Here is a 13,507-nt window from a genome sequence, read left to right as displayed (position 1 = left end):
GGAACACGAAGGCGTATACGCAATAAATTTTACGACCCGCCATTAGATACATGGCCTACCTATACATTATGTATATATACACATATACTTACGTAGTTTTTAATTTATTAGTCGAATAAATGATCCGTCAATAACAACGACAAAGATCAACGCTGAAAACTTTAAATTGAAACACGAACAAATTTCGGTTATTCGGTTATTTCGGTCTTTATTCCAAGAATGTCATCTTAAGAGATTTTATCGGCTCGAGAGAAACGGGAATGTCTATTCAGTGTATTTGTGGGTGTGGGGTTTGATTTTTCTATATGTGTACAAAAGAATGATATGTAAGCAAGAATGTGAATTGGTTTCATGTGTTTGTGCATGTGCAAGATTGTATGTACAATGCTTGTAAGCGTAATATGTGAAGCATATTATGCTACTATATACATGGGACCTATAGGTAGTCCCATGGGCAGCGGACGAGGGGGGAATTGGTAGAGCGAGTGGCAGGTCCCCCAGGTTAATGATAAATTGACTTAATTACTGATGTGCCAAGCAGCTGAAATACAATTATGAATGATTTGCATGTACTGCATTTTCTTTTCGAGGCGTCCAACGGGCAGGGAAAACTGAGTGCTAACACGAATAATAGCCAGAAAAATAGTATAAATTAAAGGTGAATTCTTAGCATTATAATTTTGGGTTTTATGAATGTGCTTGAATGAGTTTAAATTTAGATTTTGGGTTACATGTTACATACTATAAGTAAAAGAACAATTAAGCTAAGAAATTTTTTATGAACTATATGTTTTCGTACATTTTCCTCTACACAACATAAATCTGACGATTTAAGGAAGTTTGGCTTAAAAAACAATGTATAAAGTTACCAATTTCACTGAACTCCCATCCGAATAATTCGTAATACCTCAATAGGTGTGCTAGCGTATGTGATGATGTTTACTCACGCAAACCGAAAAGTTGCCCAAACACGAAGTAAATATTTCCATTATTTGCCAACATTTCTGGACCATATCCGACGAGATGGCTTTCATCAGCAGTTCGAGCACGTTTTCCACAACGAAGCGAACTGTATTTCTTGTTTTATGTGCGAGAGAGCCAAACACCAGCGACATATAATTGAATCCATATTCCTAATGAGTGTACGCCCGAGTGCGTCCTCTTGAGTCGAAATCCTTTACACCCCCTCTCATACTATAGTCGTACCTTTTGCAGGATACCGATTACTATATGGCAAAAAAAAAAAAAAGAAGAAGAAAGAAACCCCCATCCCTGGAGCCCTTGTTGGTAGCCGATTTTTGGCCCACTAAGCAGGCTGGCTAGAAACACGTGGCAAAATAGAAATCAACTTTGGCAAGTTCAGTTTTCCATTTCGTATGCAACATGCGATGTTGGAAGCAGTAACAACCTGCAACATTTTTGAACAATTTAATTTATTTATTTTGTCACATTTTTGTTGTCGCAGTCAGCTGGCCTGACATGGGTCCTTCGTCCTTAGTCCTTACTGGCACTTCTCTGCCTCCGTTTCTGTTTCAGTTTCAGTTGGTGTTTCTGTTTCTGTTTCAGTTGCCTTTGCTGTTCCTGTCCTGTCCCAGATCGAAACGCACTGATAGGCGCTGTCAGTCAGAGGCGAACGGATTTCGCCACCGGATGGCAGGCCGGTCGATAGCGCCGGCTAATCGGGTCCACCCCAAAAACCAAAGGCAACAGCGAAGGCCCCACTCAAATTGAAGAGCCACACCAACCAACCACCCACCCCCATCACACACACAAACACACACATGTCCGTATAAGTAGGTAGCAATACTGGATTCAATTAAGTTCACGAGTCTTGAGCAATTATTGCTGCAGACTCTCGACATTTGGCAAAAAAAAAAAAATTGAATCTGAAATCCGCAAGTTCCTGTGGGTGAGGGAATGTCATGTTGATGCGGAGGAAGGAAAAAAATCAACCATTTTTAGCTTGTTTTAAAATATCAAATTCATTACAATGAAATACATTTATAAAACACGTTATTCTGTTTCCAATTTGTTAACTAAAATATCGCATTGTTCGTGCTTATAACTTTTTTTCTATAATTAAAATAAATGAAAGGGCAAGTATTTTTAGTTCAAGTGCCTTAATTAGCAAACATGACCCATTCTAATGTCAAACTAATTGTGCCACTTACGTGGGTAATTAAGCGGTAATTGGTTGCCACCTGTATAAGTACGTTTCCAAAATGATTGTATTTAATTACGTGGCAGCTTATCAACATTTAATTATATATGAAATCTAAAAAAAAAAAACAAGATTGTAACATTTATGATTGCGCAGCTTAACTCATTTTTTATGTTAGCCAGCCCGGGGGGGGAATTAGTCTTATCTCTTGGTCTTTTGTTCATTTAAAATTCCCGACATTTCTGGCACACATTGCTTTGAAGGCGATTAATTTGTGCTGTGTGCTGAGAAAAGGGAACAAAATGCTCCCTTTGCACACACATAAATTTGCACCCCCTTTTGTGTGGCACATCGCATTGCGCACTCGGCTGGTTAATTATGGTGAAAATATTTCACTAATTAAATCATTTAACATTTTCTATGCATTTTAATAAGCATTTTCAGGGCGAGAGATGACGTTTCCCTGTCGACGGACCCTTTAACCCTTATCATATAAATCGTTGGAGCTGCTTAACCCTCCCCCTCCCCTTTTTGCATTGCCATTTTCCTTCGCACAACCGCCGTGGAAAACGGAAAACTGTCTGTGTTTGTGAGTGTTGGTCCTGTAATTTATTTATGGCCACATAATAAATCTGTGCATAAAACATTCCCTGACCACTGGTCAAGATGGCAAACGGGGGTTGGAGGGAAGGGGATGGTGAATGGGGGTTGGGAGATGGGGCATGGAGGATGGGGTCTATAAATGGGCGGATCGGGCGGCTATATCCTTATGTGCGCCTGCCTTATGCTCGCTGTTTCCCTTTTAATGTTTTTCCTTCTCCGTTGCCATACTTTATTGCAGTGTCATTTGCGCAAACTGTTGTTAATAGCCTTGTGGCGACACCACGCCCCCTTTCCCAACGCCCCTTTTGCTTTTCCGCTAGATCTGCCCGATGGATTTGACCTATCCGAGCTACTTTCCCATTGCCCTGCAATCTGCTGTGCTTTTATTAAATTGAAGTTGAAAGCTATCTGTCTGTGAAATACTCCAGTTTTAAATCTCCTCGAGTACTTATTACATTTTTAAAATGAGAAATAGTTTGTAAATTAACCTTAAACTAATGCACATTCTATAATGCGTTTTAATTGCATTGATTATAATTGCCAAAGCACGATTTAAGTTGCTGCGTTGATCTGTGCGAATATTTTTAAAATGTATATTAATTTGTATCCTTTTACTGAGTTTTCCCACCTCGATTTTCCTATCAACCTGCGCGATTAACTCCATTTCATTAAATCCCACCCATTTACTTTTTCCGGATTCGCTTCATTGAGACTCCAGCACTTACCCTTAAATGGAATTTACCGGCTTTTTCATAGAAGTGTTGCCTCATTTGATTCGTAACCAAAATCAATAATGAGCTGTAACTAATTCTGACTAGTCGAAGGCGTCAATGGAAAAGGCAAAAGGGGGTGGTGGTGCGATATATATATATATATATCTATATATATATATATATATCTATATATATATATATATCTATATATATATATATAAATATAAATATATATATGTGCGTATTCTTTGTGCAGCCTACCACTCGGTGGCCTTTTGTTAATGGTAATCATAATGACGATGCCAAAACCCCGTCATCCCTATCATGCTCATTATCATTATCATTCCGGGTAACTGTGCTCGGCTGTTGGTAGTCCCCGATGAGTTTTCAGGTCATTTCGTTTGGCTTTGAGGCTGGACTTTGGTCAGATTTGGGTGTCTGGGTGATTGGGAATGTGTGCTTTGGGTCAAGTATACTCGCAGTGCACACATTTTGCGGCTAAGCTGACTTACAAAGGCCTAAACAGAGCTGCTTTGTGTTGACTTAAGGCGTTTAAAGGCTCAGGATCAATATGATACCGCACACGCACACACACACACACCCACATACACACACACACACACACAGCCATTGAATCAACAGGAAATAATCTCCTTAATGCACTCGCATCAATATTTTTACTGCCCCCGAGGACTCGGAAAATATCATCCAATTAATCCCCGCCCCGCCCACTATTCCAGTTGATCCTTAAAGTGGGCAGCAGCCACACTTCAAGACACTTTGACAAGTCACCGAATAATTGATATGATTTTTTAATGAATTTTCTTGCGTAAAGTTTTCGCTCACTCATTTGTAACTGTGCGTTTTAGGTGGCACTTTCTTGGCGTACTACAGCAACTACACCTTATTTTATTTTCACACTTTTAGCTTTTGTTTGTTTGATTTATATGCATTGCAGCTTAATGGGGGAAAGCCAACGGGTTGACAACTGTAAATTTTCCACATCGGAATTAAGTTTTCCGCAGTTCTTGGACTTTTAGTGTAGTGAGATCGTGTCACTTTGGTAAGTTATTACTGCATTACAATATTCCCTGGAAGATTGCTATTTTTCATAGCACGTAACGCTAAAATAAATCTATATTTTTTAATATGATTATGATAGTTTATACATATAGCCGCTTTCTGATTATTTTGTAAATCCCTTCAGAGCGAATGCGAAATTCAATCCAGCGCCCGCCTCTCTAGCATGTAATTATAATTCAACTTGAATTGATTTCCACTTGTTTTCCGGACCAAATCGAAACCCATTGAGTTTGCCATCCGTCGACGGAAAAGGGATGAAAATTCCGGCAGGGATTACGTATAAAGCGCCAAAGAGTGAACCGACATTTTACGACTTCATTTGCCGCGTTACGTGATAGTGCAAGTACACAAATAATCAACAGCAAACCAAAAATAAAATACTATATAAAAAATAAATAAAACTGAAATGTAAAAAAAAAAATAAAAGGGAAGGAAAGCCAACAATAAACAAAAAACAATCAAATGAAAAGGCCCAAAGCAACAGCGTACAATTCTCATTGCGTAAAAGTTGAATCCACGACAGGTTGCAAATGAAATGGCAACGGGGCAACGGAAGTTGAGGCCGGTTAAAGGGAATTTAAGTTAAACATAAACGCAAACGGAAATAAGCAGCAAAAACAGCGGCAAACATGTTTAGCGTTTTCTGGCACGCGATTTCCGCGAAAGTTGCAAAAACAACAAAAACAACGGGGAATCGACTGACGGATGATCTATGGTGCCCCAAAATGTATGCTACGCTTTCTTCACGCAACCAATTCGTGTGAAAGTGTTTATTATCATTATGATAATATGGCCAGATAGAGGTATTTCATATTATTTGACAGTTTGATTAATTTGGGAATTGAATTTGGGAAAGAATTCATCTAGCGTTCGCTATAAATTGCAATTAATAAAAAGATATAAAGATATAAAAAGATATAAAAGATATAACACAATTTTATATAATACATATAATTCAATTCACAAACAGAAGCCCGCACAGATACATAAATACTGCAGTACTTTATAACAACTGCATCATATTGGATATTGGTACCAAGCTACCCCGAATTACCCTGCAAATTATCTGGCAAATAAATCATAAATCCAAAGCCCTTTCGCCAATATCAATACAACTGAAATGGGAACTGGGATCATAGATACGTAAAGTGCATTTACAGATATGAGTGTGTGTGTGTGTATATGTGTGGTTGTGTGTGTCTAGCACACTGACACACTGAAAAGACGCCAAAAGCGGAGCCGCAGAAAATAAACAAAAATTGCTGCACAAAGCGAAAGAGCAAGTATGAAAGCGAAACGAAAACAAAAGAGTTTGCCCAAAAGCAAAGGAGAGAACGAGGGAAAGGGATGCCAAGAAAGAAGTACAAATATAGAAGAATAAAAATAAACAAAGAGAACACGCAAACAGCAAGTAAAGTGAATTTATTTGGGCGGATACCCAATAGAAACATATAACTTTATCAATGGGTCATCGAAGGGTTCAAAGTCGTAATATCAAAATGTGCCTACGTACTTTAAAATTAAGTATTAAAACAGTATCGAATATTTGCAAATATACGTTTATATTTACCTAGTGCTAACGTTAAATTAGCGAAATTTTGAATTTCCATTCAAATGTGCTAGATAGATACCATAAATTATTAAAGTGCAGCCCACAGATTATTGAACCCAGTTATGATGCCAAGACTCCAGTAACTTCAAATCCTCATTGCCCAGTTCGTAGAAACAGCAAATGTGTGGAACCTTTATGGGTAATCCCACCTTGTTTGCACAATGAAAGTAATCACTGTAATCACACACAATTAACGCTAATTTGCTGCCAATTTATATGGTCTCAAATGCCTTAGCTTTGAATTCGAACGAAAACCATCTCGAAATGCTGGCTCTTGCTGTACATTTGGGCTTTTAAGTTATATACACACAAGGCTTTCAATTACAGCTCGTCAATTAAGGTACGTTTAATTAAAACTAATTGTACGAAACTATAACCCTCAGCTAAGGGTGCAAATTCAAAGATTCAACACTTAAAAAGGAAATTCAGATTCTATCGATAACTGATATCTGAGTTGGGGAGATAGCTTACATAACTTATTGATGCACTTCTTAGTACAGTTGTGCTAGGAATCAATTTAGATGACACTGCAGCCACAGTAATCGATATGCCCAATGCTATCGATAAATTACCCTGGCGTGCTGGGTCCGATTCAACTGGTACAGTTGTGCTCGGCACACTTAGTCAGTCCGTCACTCATTGAATGCTTTGGGAAATCTTTTTGAGAGCCAGTGCTGTCAATAACGGTGGCTTGGGCTTCCAGATTTCTCTCTTCCGAAAACGCTGCACATGACAAAGGAAATTTCGTGGATTTTTTTTCTCGATCCCGTTTTGTTTTGTTGGCCAAATGTTAGCGGGTTGTACTACCTCGATATCCCTAAACTGCTTCTGAAAACTCCGCCAACTGTCTGCGTTTTTTTCTGTTTTTTTCTTTTTTGGACGTCACGACCGTAACGTAAAAGCGGCGCGTGCTCGGCTGCAACACACTCACACTCTCAGTGAAACACCGATGCTGTTTCCTGTTTTTTTTTTCTTTACTTTCTCCGCTTCGTAAAATTTTCCTGGTATATGTACATTTACCGTTATTTCCATTCAGTTGAGAAAGGTATTAAGCCGGAAAAACACGTGGCACATCGATGTACGAACGTATCTATGTGATCGTTTGCCGTTTGTACACAGAAAGAATATGATAACTATTCAAATGTAATGATTCAAATTAATAGCAACTGATTGTAATAATAATCATGTACCTCTTTTAATTAGAATTATACATAAATATTTGTGAAAAAGTGTTGATATTATAAAAAAAAGTTACTGCAGGCACATTTATTTCTCGCTGTGTATGGCTGAACATGTGTGAGTGGATAATATTCCTTGGTGGCCAGCGAGGCGATGGCACGTGTATTTACGTGAAGTCAACGTAGCCATACCTGAGAGATTCGCCAGGACAGTCGTTTCTCCTCAGGAAAAGTCGGTGGAAGTGGGCCAAGAGCAAGCGGGGAATTCCCGAGGGAGGTAGCGGAAGGACAGGTTGCCTCAAATGTTGGCCAAAATCAAATGAAATTAGCGTCGCACTCGGTGCCGAGATGATTTCAAGATGGTATGCGACAGATATATACATACATACATATATACTAGACACTGGATAGTAGACGGTGCGGCGATGGGCGGTCACAAGTTAATTAAAAGTGAAGTCAGCACTGAAATTAGTTAATTAATATTAAATTCAATTTGAGGCGTCGGGCCTGGTACAATTGAGTTATCAAACGAGCGCCTCGGGTCTTCCGTTTTCGCGCCGAACGTGACACTATTAAAATGAAAGGAATGCCCAATGTCCTTTCCACTGTAAAATGAGGAACGTGTTCGCCGGACTCATGAATCTCATTTGGTTGAAGAAAAACCGGAGAAGGACCAAAAAAAAAAACAAAAAAAGTAGCTGGACAATCTCATGATCGCAAATTAAGCTGCTGGCTAAAAAAACGTTACACGCAATCAGCCGCTTGAATTTAAGAGGATGTTCGGGATTTGAAAATAGACTAAGCTGCTTATTTCAACTTTTGCCTAATCTGTCTTGCGAATTGTGTATAAGCATATTAATAGCATATTAAATCACCTATTTATGCTGCAACTTTCCAAGCACAATATGCAAAAGTTTAGCTGCTGATTGAAAACAATTACCATTCGTTTAGCTGCAAGGTTCGAATTTTCCGGCACAATGTGGCACACATCTCACCGTAATTTGTTAGAAATGCACATTTGCAATTAACCAATGAACCGAAAGGATAACTAGAATCTTGAAACCATCAATTAAGATCGCCCACTTGCGGTTACCTCGAACGCATGCCTCATCTTCGCCAAAAGTCTACATATACCATACATATATATATAAATATTATATATATACATTTGGGCACACATCCATTTGCATTCCATGGCCATGAATCTGCAGGCTAGGTTCATGCCTAATCTTATTTACCCTTGGAGCCCGAATGTATGTAAATTTTGCAATTTGAGCACGATAACAGGGTTGATTGCGGCCGATGGCTTAATTCCCATTACACAGAACTGGGTACTAATAAAAAAAATGGAGGAAAATTAAAATGAAAATGTCGGAGTAAAAAGTGAAATGTTTACAACCATTGAGAGCATGCTATCTGCAATCTGCGTGCAAATGCACTTTGCTTGTAGAACAAAATCAGTGCCGGCACAAGATCCATTAAAGAAATCCACATGCTAAATCCAAGGTAGAAGCTCGGCACCTCCAGGAGGGAATCTGCCACGAGTACCGTGTCGACTGAGCCACAGGCTAAGCTAAGCATAAAAAGTGGCACCTCGCAACGTGCAACATCGGTCGGCTATGTGCAACATCAGTAAAAGTCCGCGGCAACATCAATAGCTCAGACACAGAAGCACAGAGAAAATACTACAGAAAATCTACCAATTTCTAAAAAACATTTTAACAAACAATTAATTTCAAATGCGAAATCATTACAACCAATGCAGCGTAATTAAGATATATCAATTAAAGTTCATTATTACATCTTTAATATTTACATCACAAGAATCGACTAAACTACTAAAATTCCTACAGCTATTTGTTGAATAGAAAATGCTAAAACAAAAGTAAAAAATAAAACAATAATTGCACACACAGAACTATTAGTAATGTTTTTAAATAATATTCAGCAACACAATCATCAATTGTTCAACCACACAAGATATTCAATCCGACTTTAAGGGCAATTTGCTCGAAAACAATAAGCCAAACACAAGTGGCATGTAAAACAACAAAAAAACCAATTAAATTTGTTGCAATCAGAAGAGAAAAAAATATTATATAAATGTTTTGCTTGGAATGCTTTTTTGAATCAAATGCAAATGCACAAAAAATATAAAGTAATAGTTGCAACAAAAAACGAAATGCAAATGTGACTTAAATTGATGCAACAATAACATCTTTCATTTTTTTTATAAAAAATTCAATGGCCAAGAGCAAATGGTGTAATTGGATATACATAGATATACATAGATACAAATTCATAAATATATGCAAAGTGATAACAAAAAAAAATATATAAACAAAAATATGCAACATTTAAAACTTAAGAAGACCAGCAGCCAGCTTAAAGTAAATCAATGTAAAATAAAAATGTATGCATTAAACATGTAAATAGTTTTTATTCTGAAGCTGCAGAATCAGCAGACAAAGCTGTCGTAAAACATAAGAAAATCGATGACAGGTAAAAAGCGGAACAGAATTCCTAAAATTCAGTAAGTAAAATATAAATAAATAAAACAAGCTTTGAACGAGCAGCAGCAATGTAAACAAAACTGAGTCGCATTGTTTACCATTTGCTGCAATTATTATTTAATTTTTTCGCTTGCACATTGCACTGTGTTCCTGTGCATTTTTCCATTTTTCTTTGTGGCAACAAAAATGCAACCCACCAACAGTGCTGCACTCGATGTTGGTTGTCAAAGGAAGTGGTGCAGCCAATCTGCAATCCCCGATCCCCAATCGCCAATCCCCTCCAGAAAGTGCCCAGTCCAGCGCCACTGTCAATACATTGAGCATTTCGCCTCGCTCAAGTTGTCGTGGCCCCCGATAGTTATCATAAATATTTAATTTTCATTTTGCTGGCAATTCTCCGCCCGAGGAGGCAATTCGCCCACTCAACTGGCATCTCTTTATTTTCCGGGCTAATTGAGAGATTATGGAGAAGGCGGGGTAAATATGAAATTTGTATCTCAATCAAAGACGGCAGCTGCAGCTGCAGATCAGAACTTATTTTCCATTTCAAATTAGTTTGCCATCTTGCGAAAGTGTGTGTTTCAGTCAGGCATTTTAGTTGCTTTGGTCGCAATATTGATTTAAATACAAAATGCACAGGCATGTTTATGCTCATATATTTGTTTTGTTTTAATTACTGCATATTTCGGAGCATTTAAGGGGAAATTTGCAAAGGGCACAGTAGAACGAACGAACGAACATTTGTTTGCTTTAATTATAAATAATATTTAATCTAGATATTTCATTCGAATGGTCTCCCCGAATGGTTGTAAGCCGTGTTATTATTATTACTTGTGTTTATTATTATTATTGGCATTTTTGTGCCTCTGCTGCTGCCGCTGCTGCTGCTGCGGCTTAAGTGCATAAATAAACAGATTTTAATTTAATTATTTTGAAATTCATTGGCCCCCGGCCGGGCTCCATTATTAACGGCATTCGATTCGGCATCCGATGATGATGGAACTGCCACCGGAGAATGCGGATACCTCCAACTAGGATGTAGTCCATAAATCAGGTATCGTGTAATATGCTAAATATATCGCCGGCCAAAAACTAGCACACACACACACATTCATTCATTCAGTTTGACCTTATTAGCTGCAGTTGACCAAATCGAATTAGACCCCTGGGTGAAAGCGTTTGGCAAACAAATTTTCGATTCGTTTACAGCGGCCATGGCAATTGTCCGGCTCGGTTGATCCCCGGAGTTTCAAGATGAGGTATAAATTATATATTTTCATTGCAAAATATGAAAGACATCAGAGGAAGTATTTCAAAAAAATTGTTGCATACCATACACAGATTTTATTTATCCAAAACCATTAAAATCCCATTTCAATAATCCGATAATAAGTGTGTAACGGCATTTCAACGATTATGATCGGTAATCAGTTTTATTAAGTGACATATTTTTAATTATTACTTTTTAAGTGCTATTCATTTACTGCAATTTCTTTTTAATCACGGCATTTATAATAGTTTATTGTCAATCAATGCCGTAATTTGCACTTACCAACCTCAAACGAAAGCGATAGTGAAACTTAACTACGGCAAGCCGAAGTATGTATACCCTTTCCTTGATCTTTAAAGCGCTTATTTCTATATTAAGTCTATAGAAATAGATGCTAACGGTTACTTACCTTTTGATATTGATACTCAAATAAAAATAAAAAGATGACCAAATAATTATTAACCATTTAAATAAATGTATAAAACTGTTAGTTTAGCGGTTACCGCATTCGAATAGTAATGCAATATTATTATTCCATTACTGAATTATGCAATTTTTTCCAAGTGACCCACAGCAAATGTTAATTAACCAAAAAAAACAAGAATCGAAATAGAATCAATCCACAAAAAAAAATGAAAAATTGCTTAATTGGTAACGCACGAGTCCCCAATGAACTTGTCAATTTTAATGGAAATGTGAAACGCATTGAATTTCCATTAACCTATCAAATCACAAACCCATTTTTTGGTAATACGACAGTTTGAAGTGCTCATGTCATGTATCCCTTTTGCTCCGGGCGGCAAATGTTTAATGTTCCTTTCTCGAATTACAAATTAGGCAACCAGCAAGCCCAAAAATGATCTAAAACCCCAATGGGCTCAGCGGAAACCGGAGATCGGATGTAAATATTTCCATAACATTTAACCAATTATTTGATGAAACTTACCTTTCCCAAAAACGAAACGGATATGACACGTGTGATTTGATTTCGGCTTGAAGCGGTGTTTTTTCTTTACTTCCTTCCTTTCTTTTCTTTCTTTTTTTCTTTTTTTTTTTTATTTGTATGGGCGCTTTTAATATTCACCGGCCATTGCCATTCAATTTGTTTGCCATTTATCAATGGTAACCGAAAACCGACATTGCACACACTCTCCTCTCTCTCCGTCGGGTATATTCACTCACACACTTTTCACTAGGGTCTCGCCTTGGTTATTTGCTGATTTTATTATATTTATTCCATTACAAATCGAACCCAAAACAAATAACAAAAATTGAGAAAAAAAATCGAGCAAGTAGCGCAGTCGATTAGTGTGCAAAAAAAAAAAAAAAAAAAAAAAACAATTCAATTCGCGCGAAGAAGTCGACTCACAACAAACAAGAGGAAGACACCGCGAAAGCGACGAAACAACACAGACACCACTATTTCTTTTCTGTGGGTCAAATAACACGCATACGCACCGTGGACCGTTGGCCGCCTGAAATACGCATACGCACCGTTGGACCGCTGCTCGACAACTGACGGCGCCGCCGATGCGAAACCGTGCAGATACCGACGTTAACTGCACTCGCCGATATTTTGGCCAGGCGAATGAATCCACACGCACATCCCCCGCACCAAAGCCCGACCGAACCAGTATCCAAAGTTTACCAAGCTCCCGAGTTGCTGTTTTGTATGTTTTCCACGACCCACGACAACGCACGAAGCGGCAACATTCGGTCTTTGGTCTTTCGGGCCTTTTGCTTTGCCCACCTAGCCACGACACGAGAAGCCAAACACACTCGGCTCTTAGCCATCGTATCCAGTGTGTGCGCATGTCACTAGGCCAAGACAAACTCATCCAGGGCCAACTTACTCAGGCTAAGCCACAAAATTGGCGCGCAATTTCAATTAGTTGATGTCCCTCACACATCCATCCATCGTCGCATTTCTTTCGCACTAACCTCTCCCTCCCCCTTCCGAATCTTAGCCGGCTTTCCCAGCTTTTCCGGCTTTTCCGGCCAGACGTCTGTTGCTCTCAACCCCCGGCACAAAAGTTTTGGCGGTTTCGGCCAAGTTTTCCGACCCTGTTTATCGACGCTTACTCGATTTAATTTGGCATTTAAAGTGGACACGTTCAGGCACTCAATGATGAAATCTGATCACAAGTTCCCGCCAAAACGAGCGTCGCAGTTATTCATCCGGCTTCATTTATGGTTAAATAGGGCGCACAAAAGTGCACTTACAAAAATAATTGCATTGTGTGGTAAAAGCAAGTGCTTCTTTCTTAAGTTTTCGAAATTAAAGAAATTTAAAAAAGGATAAAATTGATGAAAAATATACTGTTAATCATACGTAAATTTAACAGTGAAGCTTAAATTTCGACAGAAACATTAT

The 13,507-nt window shown here is 38.3% G+C and overlaps 1 protein-coding gene across 1 annotated transcript in view; it reads right to left on the bottom strand.

Annotated features, from left to right (window-relative positions):
* Window positions 1-12,901, bottom strand: part of LOC6620202 (teneurin-a) — a 195,902-nt gene extending 183,001 nt beyond the window's left edge. The window contains exons 1-2 of the mRNA XM_032726421.1: window positions 12,503-12,901; window positions 12,080-12,349 (exon numbers count right to left, since the gene is read on the bottom strand). The gene's annotated coding sequence lies outside the window, so the exon portion shown is untranslated. The remainder of the gene's footprint in view (window positions 1-12,079; window positions 12,350-12,502) is intronic.
* Window positions 12,902-13,507: the final 606 nt, after the last annotated feature.

This window comes from Drosophila sechellia, chromosome X (genome assembly GCF_004382195.2).
Source record: "Drosophila sechellia strain sech25 chromosome X, ASM438219v1, whole genome shotgun sequence".
NCBI classification, from domain to species: domain Eukaryota; kingdom Metazoa; phylum Arthropoda; class Insecta; order Diptera; family Drosophilidae; genus Drosophila; species Drosophila sechellia.
The sequence above is the reverse complement of the archived record's forward strand: the minus strand, read 5'-3'. Positions and strand labels throughout refer to the sequence as shown.